The sequence below is a fragment of the Camelus dromedarius genome, chromosome 2, assembly GCF_036321535.1.
Source record: "Camelus dromedarius isolate mCamDro1 chromosome 2, mCamDro1.pat, whole genome shotgun sequence".
Classification (NCBI taxonomy): Eukaryota; Metazoa; Chordata; class Mammalia; order Artiodactyla; family Camelidae; genus Camelus; species Camelus dromedarius.
The window spans coordinates 14,365,738-14,382,753 of NC_087437.1; the positions used below are offsets into that span (position 1 = coordinate 14,365,738).

The window sequence follows — 17,016 nt, forward strand, 5'->3', positions numbered from 1 at the left end:
TGTATAGATGTTCTGTATCAGGAGGTATAATTGGGACTTAAATTTAACTAGTGCTGGCTTCAGAATTGTTACAGGAGAGATGCCAGAGGGGGGTTTGGTTGGTGGCCTGGGAATCTGTGTTTTTTCACTTATTTTTTTGATGGGGGTACTGGGGATTGGACCCAGGATGAAGAGTCCTGCATGCTAGGCATGCGTGCTACCACTGAGCTATACCCGCTCCCTCTCCCCCAACCAGGGAATCTGTGTTTAGATGATGCTGTTGCACACTTTGGGAAAAGGGTCCAAGAATAACTCTCAATAATGTTCAAATAGAAATTGGCTTTTAGTACTTGCTTCAGCAGCACATATACTAAAATTAGAATGATATACAGAAGATTAGCATGGCCCCTGCGCAAGGATGACAGGCAAATTCGTGAAGTGTTCCATATTTTTTCAATAAAAACATACATGCATATATAAAAAATAAAGACATTTAAAGTACTCAGTGGAAAAAAAGAAACTGACTTTTAGTTAAGAAGGGCATAAAATGAGTCAAGATATCACTGGAGAGTTGATCAGTTTGGTGTAGTTAAAAAAAAAGGTAATAGGTTTTTTTTGAAATTTTTGCTTAATCAACTGGAATTAAATCTAGTTGTGAACCTGGCTTTTCAATTTGTTCCACTGAATAGTCTTCAGAGTATTTATTACCTATGAATTATTTTTGGCCTTTTAAAAAAAATCTTTTCTCATAAATTATGTAGAAACTTTGCCTCTGTTTTCAGAGTCTTGATGTCATCAGTGATTTGTGTTGCCAAGTTAATTCTCCCTTGTTAAAGAATGTCCCTAGGTCTAGCAGTTTATGCAGCTGTTCTCAAGCATGACTGGATACAAATCACGTGTGAAACTTTTCATACTGAAGAGTTGTCCAGGCTCCACTCTTCACTGCAAGCAGAATCTCTAGGTATAAGACTCCAAAATCTATTTCCTTAAAAGTGTTACTATACACCCAAGCTTGAGAACTACTGGTTTAAAGATCAGAAAATTAACTTTCTCTGAGAATTTCAAACATGTTTTTCTTTTAAAAAAACTTTCAATTTACCTCATTTACTCACTTTTTTCCTATTTAGTCAGTCAACATGTATTTTTTTGAATACCAGGAAACACATCTCACGCACCTTCTCAGGTGCTGGGTATGCAGTAATGAACAAAACATGATGAGCTGCAAGAAAGCTACAGTTTAGTGTTGATAAAGATAAAGAAAAAACCTAGGCATTTACAATACATTTTTTTCATTTGTCAGTTTTATTAGGTAGAATTGTTACAATTTGACTGCACATATATGATATGTTGCATGTAAATACATGTATACAATATACTGTTCATATTTTTTTAGTTGACATATATGTACTGATGATTGTTTCTAAGAACAGCTTAGAGCTTTGGCTTTTTAAACATAGTTATTAAAGAATAAAGCCAACCACAAACTAACAATCAACAGAATGCAGTAATCTAATCCTAAAGGACAGTCAAATGTGCTTATACATATTCAAGAAATCAATCATCTAAGTTATAAATAATAAGTAGTTCATTTGTGTCCCTTTTTTTTTTTTAAGATTCCACGTATAAGTGATATCACATTGTATGGCTTTTCTCGTTCTCTTTCCGGCCCACTTCATTAGAATGATGATCTCCAGGTCCATTCAAGTTGCTGCAAATGGCATTATTTTATTCTTTTTTATGGCTGAGTAGTATTCCATTATATCTATATCTATATCTATATACACACACATACATACACACACCACATTTTCTTTATCCAGTCATCTATTGATGGACATTTGGGTTGTTTCCATGTCTTAGCTATTGTAAATAGTGCTGCTATGAACATTGGGGTGCATGTGTCTTTTTGAGTGTTATTTTTCTCTGGATATATACTGAGAAGTGGGATTGCTGGACCACAAGTCTATTTTCAGTTTTTTAAGGAACCTCCATAGTGTCTTTCATAGTGGCTGCACCAATGTACACTCCCACCAGCAGTGTAGGAGGGTTCCCTTTTCTCCATACCCTCTTCAGCATCTATTGTTTGTAGACTTTTTAATGATGGCCATTCTGGCTGGTGTGAGGTGATACTTCATTGTAGTTTTGATCTGCATTTCTCTGACAATTAGCGATGCTGAGCATTTTTTCATGTGCCTATTGGCCATTTGTATGTCTTCATTGGAGAGTTGCTTGTTTAGGTTTCTAACAATACACTTGTAACATCTACAATAAGGGAAGTGGAGAGTGGTATGGAACCATATAATAGCGACAGGTAACCCAGACTTGGTAGGGTTACATCAAACTGTAACTCTCAAATCCAACATATTTTTCTTGGTTAGACATTTCTTTACTCCTGCTGCAGCCAGAACTGTTGTGCTAGATTCAACATGTTCCCTGCAACTCTAACTTTTGTACTATGCCATCTCTGATAGAGACACTGGTGAACAGTGTCTAAGATTGTTAAGTGTGCTTCACTTCTGGGCCTGATAAGCCAGCGGCCCAAGACACACCTACAAGGGTGAGGTTTTCTTTAAGTGACAGTTTGATCACCTTGATGAATTGTGAGAGAAAGCTGCTTGAAGCAGGATCCCACCTCCTGATCTGGAAGCTGGGGGAAGGAGGTTTTGGAGAATTTAGAACTCAGACTTTTGAATCACTTTGGTCCAGTATCGGGTAATAAGAGCTTAACTATGCAGCCAGTCTGAAAATACTTAAGACTTAGGTCAAGTTGGAGAGATGACGGAGGCTTTGGGCTTCCTGACTTCCAGACTATGGAATTACTGACAGAAGAATATCTGAACAATTTTAAAGATGCCTAAGATAGGAAATTTTACAGCCTCTTTGGCTTATTTTGGACAATTCTGGCCTGAATTGTCAAAGATGCTGGGACAATTAGCTCCCTGCGTGTTATTCCTATATGTTTCTTCCTGAGTTAGCCTGTGTAGTTTTGTGACAGACTGCAAATTTCCAGAAAGCAGCAAGTTATGTTGTTTCTCTAGCCAAGAATCTAGCACAGCGACACACATGCCCAACACTTTAGGATGGCCTAGTGTTCCCAACGGGGAGCATCCACCAAATTGGCACAGGTTGCTGCCCCATGGACTATGGGTGGGTGATGTTGAAATTAACCATACCTTCCCTCAGCCTGTGCTCAAATTGTTGAGCGTCACCAGCACACCTCCTGTTTGGCCAGTCACTGGAATGCTTTCCATCACTGGAGGAAAGAAAAGGCTGCGAAACTTTCAGATTAACATGGAATGGGGGTTATTACCATCACTTTCTGACAGGTGCCTTTAAAATCTTGCTACTTAAAGCGTGGTCCTCAGACCAGGAGCATCATCATTACCACCTGGAGCTTTTCAGAAAGGCGGAATCTCAGGTACTCATCTCAGACTGTGGATCAGAATCCATTCTTTAACAAGATGCTCAGGTCATGCCTATTCATATTAAGAATGTGAGATATCATTTGATCTAGTAATTGATCAATCAGCCCCCCAAACAGAAACTCAGCCCTTTGTGCCTGTCTCGCACCGGCTCTACTCGGTAGCAACCGAACCCCCAGGGACATCGGAGCCGGCGCTGCCGAGGGCAATTTGGTGATTGGCTGGCCCAACCACGTGACCGGCGCTCGTCCTCCCGTGCTACTGGATTGGCTCTCGCGGACGCTGACGGACAGGCCCGGGGCGGGCCGAAGCCCGGTCGGAGGGGCGCGCGCGGGGGCGCGAAGGCGCGAGAACGCGAGTGCGCGTGCGCGAGCGGCGGGGCTTTCTCCAGAGCCGTCGGAGGGAGCCGGAGCGCTTCTCCCGAGGTAAGCACCGCGGCGGGAAGGCCCCCCTGCCCTTCTGCGGCCGGGTGCGGGGAACGGGGCTGGGGGAGGGCTGGAGTCTGTAAGCCCCGGGAGCCTCGCTTCAGGGAGGATGCAGACCCGGGCTCAGCCATCCTCCTCGGTGCCTCGGTTTCCCTTTTTCTACCCTCTAATGCACCTCACCATCCTTCTCACCGCGGTGACGGGTGCACCCGAGGGGAGTTGCCCACCTGGCAGCCTCGCCTCCGCCTTTGTTCCCCGCCCGGAGGGATGCTGGTATTGGGCCCCCTCCCCAGGTAAAGGGTGAAGGGTGGTGGGGCGGGGGCGTCTCGGGCGCCAGACCTGGGCTAGGGCCCGGGAGAAGATGGCTTTAATGCAGTGGGAACTGTCACAGGTGAGAACGAAGGGAAAAAAAATGTAGTGTCACTTTGGCCAAGCCGCGGGACTCGAACTAATCCGGCGGCTGCGAGCGAAGCCGAATTCTTAGCGCAGCTGTGAGGGCGGGGGTGGGGCCAGGACCGGTGGGCCGAGCCCAGGTGCGCCGCTGGAAGGCTTCTCCGGACCTGCACGCCAGCTCTCACCCCAGAGTTGCACCGAAATTGAACGCTTTCAGCCTGCCGAAGAAATCCTGAGATTCGTTCAGAGGAGGAAAATAAAAAAAGAAATGTTTTCCTTAAAGCAGTTGGGTACTGGTATAAGAGGTCTAAATGAGAAGCTACAATGAGAAATTACAGATGCAGCGAAACTGATGACTGCTAATTGTGAGGAGGGAGATGCCTGCAGTGAACTGCAGACCAGACCATCACACTGAGATTCTCCTTTGAGAAAATCTTTTTTTTTGGAGGGGGGAAAGGGGATTATCTCTGTAAACTTAGGTTTTTCTGGCTGCCTAAGCAAGTAATGACATATTTTCAGCATGTAAATAGGCTGTAGGGAGGAGGGAAGACAAAGTCTAAATTACACCCATTTAGATCTTAATTCTTTGAAAAGTGCGTGTTTAAAGAAGATCCCTTGGATGCCAAAAGCAGCGTGGGGGCGGGGCGAAGGAACGGGGACGGGGAATGTCTCCTTTAAGTCATACTTTAAAAAGGAAGGCATCGCCTGCCTCTCTTTCCCTCTCCATTTCCCCAGACCTGCAATAGCAAGGGCATACTGTACGTCTTATAATGAAATATAAAAAGTCCCTTCAGTTTTCCACTGGTTAATTTGTTGAATATACCCAGCAGTCTCCTCGGTAAGAAATGGTTCAACTAACTGTCATTAGGAGGATTTTGCTGTATTCTGGAGTTTCACTGTCATCCATTTAGAACTCATTCTGGTAGGAGATGGACGAGAATCTTTCTTACTGATTCCTCAGAGACATCCTGACACTGCTTCAAAGGCCTTTTATTACGCTTACCTTCCCCACACAAAGTTTTATTTCTTTAGGACTTTTGCAAACATCCAAGACACACCCCTTGCCTGTGAAAAGCCTGCACTTGCTAAGAAATAAATTTACTTGGTAAATTAAAGCAAATTGAAGACGGAACACTTAGATTTGTTAGGGGGAATCAGAATTAACACTTATCAGCTGCAGCAAATCAACTTCTGGTGGTTTTCTGGGATGAATGAAAGTGACACAGGACGTGCTGCAGAGCTTGTTGGGAATATAACAGATGACCCTCGTAAAGTGAAATCTGTCACCTGGTTGGGACATAAAGCAAATTAGTGGGAAGACTTTTACGATTTGTCTGTGTTTTGTTTTTGAGCTGGTATGCAGTGGAGGAAGGAATTCTAAGGCTGGAGTAGGTGGTATAGTTTGAAAAGGTACATGCTTTTGTGTCAAGAGAGAAAAATGTCACTTTTGTTATATAAACTACACAAAGGGCAAGCAGTGTTTATGTTGAGCCTGTGGAAGGGCGGCAGGGGTTTTGAAAAGGTTGAGAAACACTTAGTGTACACTAGGGAAGACGGGAAGATTGGCAGCCTTAGTTCATTTTGAGGGAAGCAACATACCTTGGTGACCTACGGGACAAGGTTTTATTCTCTGATTCAATAAAAGCCCACTAGTGTTGGCTTTCAAAGCAACAACAAAATCATTTCCTTTCTGCTTTTTCTGTCCCCTGGGTCAGGGACAGGGAGGACAGAGAGTGAATGAGAGAGATTAGAGTCCGACCTGCATGCCTAAGCAGTAGGGTCCTTTGAGCAGGATCTATGTCACATTGTGTAAATCTAAGAGCCTTCACGTTGCGAGGGCTCTGAGCACCTGCCCTCGGTCGCTTGCTGTAAGATGGAGCGGGATAACATTTGCCACAGGTTGGGGACGGGTGAGATCATCTGATACAGAAGCGCTGGGGGAAAGGAGAGCTCGAAGTGTTTAATTCAGCTGCTTGCCTTTGGAGCCTTGAGGAAGCATTTCCAGGCAGAGTGACCTCACAATTGGCTAGCTTGGCTGGGCTTTCTGTGGCTTCTCGAAAACCTGCCCTCCATCAGGGGGTCCCTGTGAAGTTCCGTGTCTTAGGTGGTTAGCATCATTTATGCTTGTAATGTGCTCTAGAAAAGAAAGGCTCACAAAGACACCAATCTAGACTGCCATTCTTTCAGGTCCTTGGCACGTCACCCACAGGCTTCCAGAAAACAAGTTGTGCCCTCCCTGCCAGTAGATGGCACTCCTGTCTCTGGGAATTCCTGGAGGAGATGAAATACAGGGCTGGCAAACCAGTGGTGTGTAGCCTCTAGTCTAGAAGATTTTGAAAGACTGTGTCAGTTCCCAAAGATAATCTTTAAAAAATTTTTTTTAAAGTTCTGAAAGCCGAGATGTTTATATAAGGTAGGAGAAATGTGTGTTGAGGCATGAGTGTGATTACTTTGCTGGTTGTGTGTGGGAAAAGACAAGGGAAAGCTGACAATTAAGCATCATACCACAGTTTTGAAAGCACTTGGCATACATGATGGTTAATTGAATGTGAGGCTGAAATCAATTCAGTCAAAATTACTGACAACTTCATAGTTTCTATCTCTTTGCTAATAAAACTAGTCTACAAACATGAATGGGACTGTGGAAGTACATGTGACCTTCAAACCTGACCAGTATTCAGTAATTACATGCTTTGAAGATAGTGGTGAGGGTATTAGTAAAAGTAATGCTCATTAAGTAGTTACTGTATCTCAGGGCTGTCCACACAAGGTCAAAGTTGTTTCTGAATCAGTTTCTTCTAAAACTTAAAAATTCCTAACATGTGTTTTAAGATTGTCTCAGCTAATTCTGTCCTTTTGAGATTGTAACAACAATCCAAATCTTGAACTTTGGTTTTATTGACCTTACTAGCCAGAGTTCGTTCATCCATTCCCCTCTTTTGAAATATCTGTTTTTCTATTTTTTGTAACTGACTGTTCTTTGAGGTGGATTTTGTAGCCATGGTATTTGAGGGAGGTGGTGCACTTGCCAGTGAGGGTGCAGTGTATACAGTCTTTGACCCTGCCCGAGGCAGAGAGCACTGCTGCTGGGAGTCATTACCCCAGTCACCTGCTTCCTCCTGCCGTTCCCGTCCTGCAACTCAGCTTATTTGAGGTTTATTTTTGTCTTTCTTCAAGTGAACTGATGAGCTAGTTTTCCCTACAAATGTCGAATCCTAAAATCCTGCTGGTCCTAGGTGGCAGAGATCATGACAGTCCACTAACATTGTCTCATTTTGTGTCCTCAGATAAATTTCTTTGCCTTTTTGAACCTCAGTTTTCTCACCCGGTCACTGGGATTGGTGAGATGTGGTGTTTGCCTCTTAAAAAATCCCTTCCAAGCCTACAATTCTGTGGTCAGCTGATTTTCATTAGAGATTTTTGACAGATCTGAAAAATTCTCATCTAGAAGGTATTTTCATGCTGTGAATCTAGGGCAAGAAGAAATCTCACTGATTTCTTCTCAGAGAAATGATTGTGCATTGTCTTAGAACTGTAATCATTTAGAGTTGGAAGAAACCCTTGAGATGGTTTCATTCAACCTTCTCGTTTTGTAGACAGGGAGTTTCAGCTCAGAGCTGAGTGACTTGATGGAGCTAACACAGCTGCTTAGTGACAGAGAATGAGTTAGAGAACTCGGACCCAGCCTCAGGCTCATCTCAGTCTTGCCTTCTCCAATGCTGCGCTTCTTCACCTGCCATCAGTACGCAGAATATGCTGTGTCTACAAGGCTGGAGCCAAGAAAATTCTGAGTAATTCCTTAATGTAGGATTTTAAAGCCACAGCATGAATAGTGTTGAGTTTGGGCAGAAATTCAAGGTCAGGCTTCCCTTTGCAACTCATTCTTTTCTTCACTGACTGTTCCTGAGCAAGATTTTTTACTGGGCATCCTTGGGTTTTTTAAAACTTTTCTACATAAACTTTCCTATGAGAAAAATATTTTAGCACCCTACAAGAGTCATTCCCCAACCAGATGTTCTTAAATTGGGTCCATGGACTCTTTTGAGGGCTATGTGGCTAGAGGAGTATTTCCGTATATTGGCTTCCTTTCTAATCTTATATATTTTCTCTGTGCACCTAACAGATTATTCTAAGGAGCTCCTTAGACTTCAGTAGACTGCCAAGTAGGGGAGGGGGCAGTTCATGGCACAAAAATAGGTTAAAAATTCTACAGTCTAGAATAGATTCTGGGAAATTGCCTGGGTGGGAGAATTTTTGAGGTGTTAAACACACTATGGTGGAGACAGTTGGGGGTGGAGTATAGAAGTAAACCTATAGAAGTTCTTAGAACATTTTACCTTGATTAAAATGCTTGAACATGCTCAACAAATGAAGATGCTAATAATAGCATTTTATCCATCTTAATGATGTATATGCAAGTATTGATTTCCATTTACCATTCTTTGCTCAATAAGTACTCCTTCCTAATTTCACCAGAACACTTTGAAATTTATGTTGCTTTCTTGGAGCCTTGCGTACTAAGAGGCTTCTTTCTTCCCCAGTCTGATTTGATTTCCAGGTAAGTCAATGCCTTTCTGACTTAGGACTTGGAGTTTGGACTCTTGTCTTTCACTGCTGAGGCCCTACATTTCACTTTCTGCTATTAGCTCCTAGGACTCACCACGATCTCAGAGATGCAATATAATTTAAGTGTCAGGGATAAAAAATCTTGAGGTTCCTTTATTTGTCCCCAGGGATGATCACAGAGATCACTGCTCCTCCTCAGGTAATTATTTTCTTTCCCTTTTTTATTTGCAACCCCAAGTTCTCTCTTTTTCTAATTGTTCCCAAATAGGAGTGACTTGGTGCATATATATTGAATATAAAAACTGTTGTTTTTGCCATGAGATACACAGAAGGTAATTTGTGCTCAAGTCACATTTTGGACGTGTGAGACATAACTTTGGTGGAGATCACTACGTTTTGAAGAACTTCTGTTTGAAAATCTCTTGATGTCTGTCCTGTGACCCTTTACTTACATTTGGTACCACGGTGACCCATGTTGATGTATGCTGCCTTCTGGTACCTTTTTAGATTTGGGCCAGAGTAATATTTATTCTTGCTTTAGCAGAAGAATAAAAATTACCCTTTCTTCTTGAGAAAGTTAACAACTGAATTTATGTAATAACAGGAAGAAAAGTCAAATTTCTACTTCCTATCCCAGCACACTGAGTTATTGTGAGATTTTGGGAGCATCATTGACTTCTCTGAGTTTGTTTCCTTGTCTGGAAAATAAGAGGAGAGAGCAGTGACCACTTAAATTCTTTCTAATTCCAAAATCCTGCGGCTATATAAAATTCTGTTACCTACACTAAACATATCCTGACAGTGCTGGCTAGTTGGGAGTTCATTTATGATCAAAGTCAATCCAGGATAATAATTATTTATATCTGCAAATCACTTTGTGGTATGCAAAAATATTCTCAAATTGTTCATCTCTTTTCTGCTTGAAGTGTGCTCAGAGAAAAGCAGCATCAGTATCACCTAGGAGCTCGCTAGTCCTGCAGCCTCAGGTCTCAGCGAGGAGCTGCTGAGTGGGAATCTGCATTGTATCACGATGACCATGTGCTGTCGTGCACAGAGAAGTCTGAGAAGTGCTGCTTTGAGCCTCACATTGACCCACACAGGTCGATAAGGGAAGCAGGGTATTTAACAGATGAGGAAACCGGGAAACTAGATCTCAGAGTTGTTAAGTAACTAAGTCCAGTTTTCTGTGCTAGTGTCTCACCGAGAACTACGTACTGTAACAATGATGTTGACTTCTTGGTTGGGCTGGTGTTAGGCTTGTGTGACAGAGACTGATTCTTAGCTGCCCAGCAAACCCATGGGCTTAGGTGTGGCTGTGTAACTGAGTTCTAGCCTAAAGAATGTGAGTGGAGGTGGAAAGGTGTTGTGGTCCTCTTCTAGGGAAAAACACAAAAAGAGAGCTCCCATGGGAGGCTCTCCATGCTGCTTTATACTCCTCGCAGGCTGGAGTGGAGAGGGCCCCTTGGGTGAGCTTGGAAGGTATGTTTAAGGCTGGCAGGACTGTTGTCAGCCTGGGTCAGGGATCAGGGAGGGCCACTCTATCGATTGATTACTTGTCTGCTACGTATACAGGAACCAGAAATAATCTTTTGTTGAGCTTGAGCCATTGTATGTGTTTGGGCCTATGTAGTAAGCACTTAGCCTACTCTAAGAAATTCTTTGGAGCTGTGGCTTGGGACTTGAAGTTGTGGATCTTTTGGCCTAATACATTCATTCATTTTTCGTCTTTGGTAGTTGGCGATCGATCAGTTGTGGTCCAACATGCAGGAGTGAGTGAGTGGTGAAAGGCAGCAGAGCTGATGGGTGGTGAGGATGTAAGTGCGTTTGAAGGCTCTCACTCCCTCTACTCCAGGGTAAGTCAAAGGCATTTCTCTGCCATTATTCTGGTTTTACTCTTGTCTCAACAGCCCCTTGGAGTCAGCACAATGGGGTGCCCTGACTGTGAAAGGTTCCAAAAGCCTTTAGTGATTCAGTTCATAGACACCATTCAGATCACCACTTACAAAGTTAAAATCGTGGTCAGGGTGGTAGGATGGAATCTGTGTGTGGAAATATTGCAACACAAGAATTTTTCATGACTTTGTATGGAGTGCTATTTACATGGAGGGTGGGGGCCTTCCTGAGATACACTGTTGAGAAGAGAGCTAGGCCCAGTCGCCTTTTTCTTGTCACCATATCTGCTCTCTCCTCTCTCGTCCTTCCCCTCCTCCCCCCAGTGGATCACTTTGCTTAACTTTTCCTGCGTTAATCACTTTTTTCGGGGTTGGGGGGACAACTTACCAGAGAGCTGCTGACTCCCAGCTTGGTGGATAATAGCACTATTAAAGCACCTGGTTCTGCCCGTTCCATCTCATTTTATCCAGTCTCACTGGAAGTCACATGTCCGTCCCCTCCTCATCTATTTGCAGTCCCTAGTGCAGTGGATGGGAGTGTTATAACCAAAGCTGGCTTTGGATTTTCATTTGTACTGAAGATTTTTGAGACCAGAGGGAGAAATCCACTGTTGGGTGTGCCCTTCTCAGAGGTCAGGCAGAGCTCCGGGAGGAGGGGTGCAAAGGGCGTCCCATCTTGTCTGAGCTCTCCACTTATAGAGCTTAAGCTAAAACCAGCCTCCTTGAAAAGAAAAATTATAATTAATACAGATCTAAGCATAACTCAGGATGGTTAGGAGAGAGGGGACCAGGAGGTTTAAAAAAAGGACTCAGCTGGAAAACCAGGTGGAGTTCAGTACTGTGGAGCCTTGTCAGACAATGTCCATTACCCAGGCTCAGACAGAGGGCACCCAGAAAGGCCAATGTCCTCCGGTGCCTCACATGGCTCAGTAATGAGTACAATTTACTGAACAAAATAGACCATTAGGGGCTGGAGAGCTAAGGAGATTCCCATGAGCGTCCATCATCACTGCTCTGGCGTGATCCACGTGCTTAGTGATGAGCAAGGCAGAGGAAGGCAGCTGCAGAGCAAGTCAACAGCTAAAGGGTCCAGGTGAGCAGGCAGACACAGAACCCTGCTCAGTGCTCGGGGGTCGCTAAGGAAAAGACCTGGTCCTCACCAGGCTTTCTCGTTAAAGGAAAGGAGCTGGACTTCGCTAGCTTTCTCCCTTCCCTCGGTGGCTCCCATATGTCTTCCAGTTTAAAAGTAACAAGTATAGCCTGCCAGGAATAGCACTCAACTGGCATGTTTCTGGGTAAACACCATACAAGGATCAAATTATAGAGGGAGCCATTCTTTAACTATTGATTAGGGGTCAAAGGGAGTCTTGCTGGAGGTGCCAGAGGATCGAGGGTCGCATCCTCGGCACTGTCATCGTGTCCTTGTTGTGGACGCTGCCCTGTGCACTGTACCATGTTTAGCAGCATCCTTGGTCTCTACCCACTAGATGCTGGTAGCGCTTCCCCCTTCAGTCATGACAGTCAGAAATGTCTCCAGACACTGCCAACCCTCCGTGGGGGGCAGGGGAGGGACGCCACCCCCGCCTGAGAACCGGCTGCTGGAGGCATTCTGTGATTTTCTCCTGCTCTTTGTTGTTCCGGGAATGTATTTTAATCACTGAGCCTCATTTTGCTACAGTTTCCCTACCTGTAAAATAGACACAGCATTAATAACAGCCTAAGGAAGGGATGTGTATGCAGTGTGTGACTACTTGGGAGCTCAGGAAATGCTAAGGAATAATACCTGTCTCCTCAAATTTCCAGGACCACCCTTAATCCTTGTGAAGGCGGGGGCTGCGGAGCAGCGGGAGTCTGAAGGGTGGAGAGTCGGTGCTGTGGGGAATGGTGTGCAGGACTGGGTTCTCAGTTTATTTGAAGGCTTCCTGTTCTAGTTCCTTGCAACAACATACTCTGGATAAAGGCTTTCTTTTGGAGAGTTAAGAAAGGGGGAGAGTGGAGGAGGCAGAAAGAAGGCTGTTCAGAAGAGCAGTCAAGCCAATTGCTTTTGATGAGGTTGGTGGGAGAGTTTGATCTCTTAAGGTGACTCATGTGTAATCAGACCAAACGACATAAAATTGTAACTCCCCCAAAGAAAAATATCCTTCTGGAAGACTGCTGATCCTAGAACAGAGTTTGCAGGTTGTAAACACAGTAAAGACCAGAGAATGTTTGGAGGAATCTGTTTTTATTTTAGAACTTTTGCATTTCTATTTTTCCTCTTTGTTGGGAGTACGGAAAGGGGGTTATCGTAACACACGTGCTTTGAATGATACATTAAATGTTTTAGTATGGCATGTGTTCTTCTGATAGCCTTCTAGAACTGTGCAGGAATGGTGAAGGAGGCCATCACCCTGCCCTAGACCTGAAGCAATCACATCATTTTACTAGAAAGCCTCAGTTTGACTCTAAGGCAGGGCCAGTGCAGGGACTGGATGTAAACTGTCCTGGCAGATTTGAGTCTGGCCTTGCTGTGTTTCTGGTCCCTGTAATTATTATGCATTTAAAAAATTTGCAACAAATGCTACCATATTGATGCAGACAGAGGGGATGTCCACCACCAAAGGAAGCTTTGTTGGACAGCACTGCTTCAGTCTGTAAGGAACCTCTTTGTCAGAAACCCACACTGGGAATGACAGCATGCGCTTGTTATAACAAGGCAGCACCTCATTTAAAACAGGGTTGCATTTTGGACTTCTCCATCCTGGAGTGTTTTCAGTCTGTGAGTGGGTCTTGCTGAACTTTTTACCTAGCTGTAGCCACCTGTCTGTTACAGATGTGCCCTGGGCCCGTCTCTTTGACATAATCGGGTGCACTGCCTCTAAAATATTTGCGCTTTAATCCGAGGCTGCTGAGCTGTCTCTTTGCATTTGGTCTCTCCACAGCCTGACCCTCGGTGGTGAGCCTTTTTTGTGCAGGATGTCTCTGCGGATACTGCCTAGAGCTTAACAAAGAGCCTGGGAGAGATGGCGAGAGAGTTTTCACCTCCCTGTCTTCCAAGCCCCAGCGTGACTCGAGAAAGTGTTTCATAAGAGGGTATTAATTCACAAGCTTAAGCTCTGAGGAGTTATCCCCTAAAGAATTAGTCCCTGAAGTAAATTTTCTGACAGACGTATTATAGCACAAATTTAGTAATTAAGCCCTCTAGCAGCATGGAAGAATTATCAGTTGATATTATCTATTACTAGTACCAACATTAGTTGCTCAGAAACTATCATAATTGGAACAAATGAAAAGGTATGAAAATAAAGACATACATTTTTAAAAGACGTAATTTAAAATCTGAACCCAAGATACTTTTACGTGGTAGGGAATGAAAACTGGGGGCTTGTGTGCTGGGAGAAGTGTTGCTGGAGGCGGGGGAAGGAGGTGGACAGGGCTGAGGCAGCCTTTATTCGACTGCATCACTTCTGATGGAGCACTGCTGGTCCTCTTACCGCCCTCCTCTCTTCACTTTGCCTTCCTTTCCTGCTTTGGTCTGCCCTGAATGTTGGAGGGGGCTCAGTATTTCTCAAGGGAGGTGCTGTTAGCATTCTGATAGAATGATTCCTCATCGTGCAGAACTTTCTTGTTCATTATGGGACGGTTAGCATCCCTGGTCACTAAATGCCCATATGACTCTAACCAAGTCATTAAGCCAACCAACATGTCCTGCCACATTTCCAAATATGCCTGTGATTGAGAATCACCTGCTGCTAGGGAGATGAGTAGGGTCTTTTTTTTTTTTTTAGGAGAGAGGCGTAGTTAGAGTTGGGAGAGGTGCAGGTGCTCCGAGGGGTTGGCTCATTAATTTCTGATGTGACCTGATTCTTCCCCAGTGCTGGAACTGCTTTGAGAGCTAATCTTATTCTATAGGGACCAGAAGAATCAAGTTTTGCCAGTGGAAAACTTGGTGCCTGAACCTTGAAATCAACCTAGAAGTCACAGAGAGGGATCTGTCAGTGCCACAGTGGGTGGGGAGACTCCTAAGGCTTCCATAGAATGCTAGGTTTTTATTCTTGACTTATTGTGGCTGAACCTTCTACATCTACTGAAAGTAAAAGGTGATCTACATGTGGCAGTGATTGACCAGGAGAAAAAAATGCAGCAAAGGCAATTTAAAGACAATCCAAGGGAGATAGGCTTTGCTAGCCATTTCTTTTCTTTCCCTGTGATTGCAAATATTGGCAAAGTAGCCTCCAAATTTGTGAGGTTATGTGTAAGCCATCAGATGGGAGATCTGAGATTGTTTTATAGTTAGTAAAGAGAAAACAGGAACACTTTCAGACATCTTGTTGTGGGGCCCTTATAAATGTCTTTGATCACAAGAACAAAAACTCATTCAAGTTACCTTAAGAAATAGAAGGCTTAAATTAGGATGCATGAGAAAATAAAACAATTTCAGACATATGGCAAGTTGGAGGGAATCTCAGGGGCCTTTCAGGATGAGAAAGAGCTATAGTCTGGCCAGATCTCATGGAGACGAGACCTAACTCAGGACCAGGAAGACTCTCTCCGATCTGTTGCAACTCCAGGATGTATCTGCACTGACAGTGCTTGATCAGTCCATATTCTACTCAACCATCACCGTGGCTCAGAATTTCCATTCTGGCTTCTCTCCTCATGTCTTCCTGACCCCACAACCTAACTGATGATCTGTGTGGGCCAAGAAGGAAGGGACTATGATAATTCTGTAGTAACTAGCATCCCTTTGGCCAAAGGTCTTCTACCAGGCAGTCTTCGGGGTACCGATGTCCTCTCTTGGGCCATACAGCTGTGGCCCAGGTCTTCTTGCCTCAGTAAGGATCGTGGTTTCTCTGGAAGGGAGCAATGGTGGGGTAGACTGATAGAATGTGAAACCTCTCTAGTATAAAGACCATGAATTCTTAACTCCTGGAATCAATATAAACAATTTTTGTGGGTTATGTAAGTAATAAAGAATTGGAAGATTACTTGCAAAATTATGTTCAGTAGCAATTGTGAAAAAGCCTGAAACCAGTCTTTTGAGGAGACTGGCTGCATCCCAGTGTAGAATGGTAGGGAAGTTGCTGGGCTAGATGACTGGGAAATAAGGAGTTCCATTTTCCATATGAATAGCTTATTTTTTGCACCTGTCAAATGTGATTCTCTCAACCACCCATGTATCCCACAGGAATAATGGCTAGGTGGCTGTCTAAATGTTGAAAGACGTTTTGACATCTCTGACAAGTGTTGTTCAACAGCTGGGTTTGTAAGATTCCAGTTCTGACAAAGGAAAATAACTTGGCTTATTATTCCAAAAATAAACTCCATATAGATGTTGTCATTTTGAGAATTACTGCCTTACAAAGTAGACTTTAAAATGTTTGGTGTTACAGTGTGTTTTGTTCATTTACCCCTAATCTTGGGTGGTTAGCTTTTATCTGAACCAGCGACAGAGTATGACTTTACAAGGGAGTGCATTCTCATGTTGCAGAAGGCTCTGTCCTTATTCATGATTCTGTGACAGGGTAAGACCAGGGGTCTCGGCTCCATGGACCTGCACAGCTGTGAGGGGTGTGCTCTGTGGCATCACAAGCAGCCCGTTGGTTCACTGAGTTCATTTAAGGCTCTCACTCTTCTCAAGTAGCTGGAGCCCGGCGGTACCACAGACAGGGAGTCAGTGTTTCCTTAGAGAGATGCAGCTTCTGTTGAAAGAGGCAGAAGAGGAGTTCAGCAGGGCTTCTGCAACAGCTGGTTGAGGAAAGAATGTTGTCTGTTATGAAATAGTGGTCGGGATCAGCGCTCCCCACCCCGCCCCACCAGCTGCTGACTACCGATATAAAAAGAACAGAAATGAATCCTCTGCTTCAGTTTCTATTCTTGCTCTGTGAAGATCCCCATCCCCTCTATTGCATTTTCTGATGAGAAGGGAAAAATAGAATTATATTTAATTAGTTTTAACATATATATTCGTGTTTCTTCCGAACAGGAAGATTTGTATATAGATAACCACATATTGCCAGATTAAAATCTTCAATTTCAATTTTAAAAAGTGCTAATCTTACAGTATAAACTAAAGATAAAGTAACTCAAATTTGTGCATATATAATTTCTCTCTTACAAAAATAAAACAAAATCATGTTCTCATAGAGTCAGGAATTAATTTGCAGCCCCTGCATGAAGATGCTGTAGCAACAGTGAAGACATCTGCTCTCTCCAGGGTGTAAAGAGATCTTGCAAGGTGGCCGAGAGCCCCAGATCCTGAATCCTGGGATTTTGTCCTGCTGCTGTCCCTGTGAAGTTGTTGGGGCGTAAGTGTGCACAGGGGGCAAGGATTTGGAGGGCAGATTCTTGTTGGGGACG

The 17,016-nt window shown here is 43.8% G+C and overlaps 1 protein-coding gene and 1 non-coding gene across 5 annotated transcripts in view; both read left to right on the top strand.

Annotated features, from left to right (window-relative positions):
* Window positions 1-325: 325 nt before the first annotated feature.
* Window positions 326-432, top strand: LOC116155863 (U6 spliceosomal RNA). Its single transcript, XR_004139762.1, has one exon. It is a non-coding gene; the product is annotated as a U6 spliceosomal RNA (small nuclear RNA).
* A 3,338-nt stretch (window positions 433-3,770) lies between these two features.
* The window catches only part of TMEM108 (transmembrane protein 108), a 291,126-nt gene continuing 277,880 nt past the window's right edge, over window positions 3,771-17,016 (top strand). For 2 of the 4 annotated variants that reach the window (XM_010987823.3, XM_010987824.3), the window contains exons 1-2: window positions 3,771-3,826; window positions 10,520-10,638. The gene's annotated coding sequence lies outside the window, so the exon portion shown is untranslated. Of the gene's footprint in view, window positions 3,827-9,700; window positions 10,639-17,016 lie in introns of those variants that run through there. The other 2 variants (XM_031436631.2, XM_064491247.1) reach the window with 2 other exon arrangements.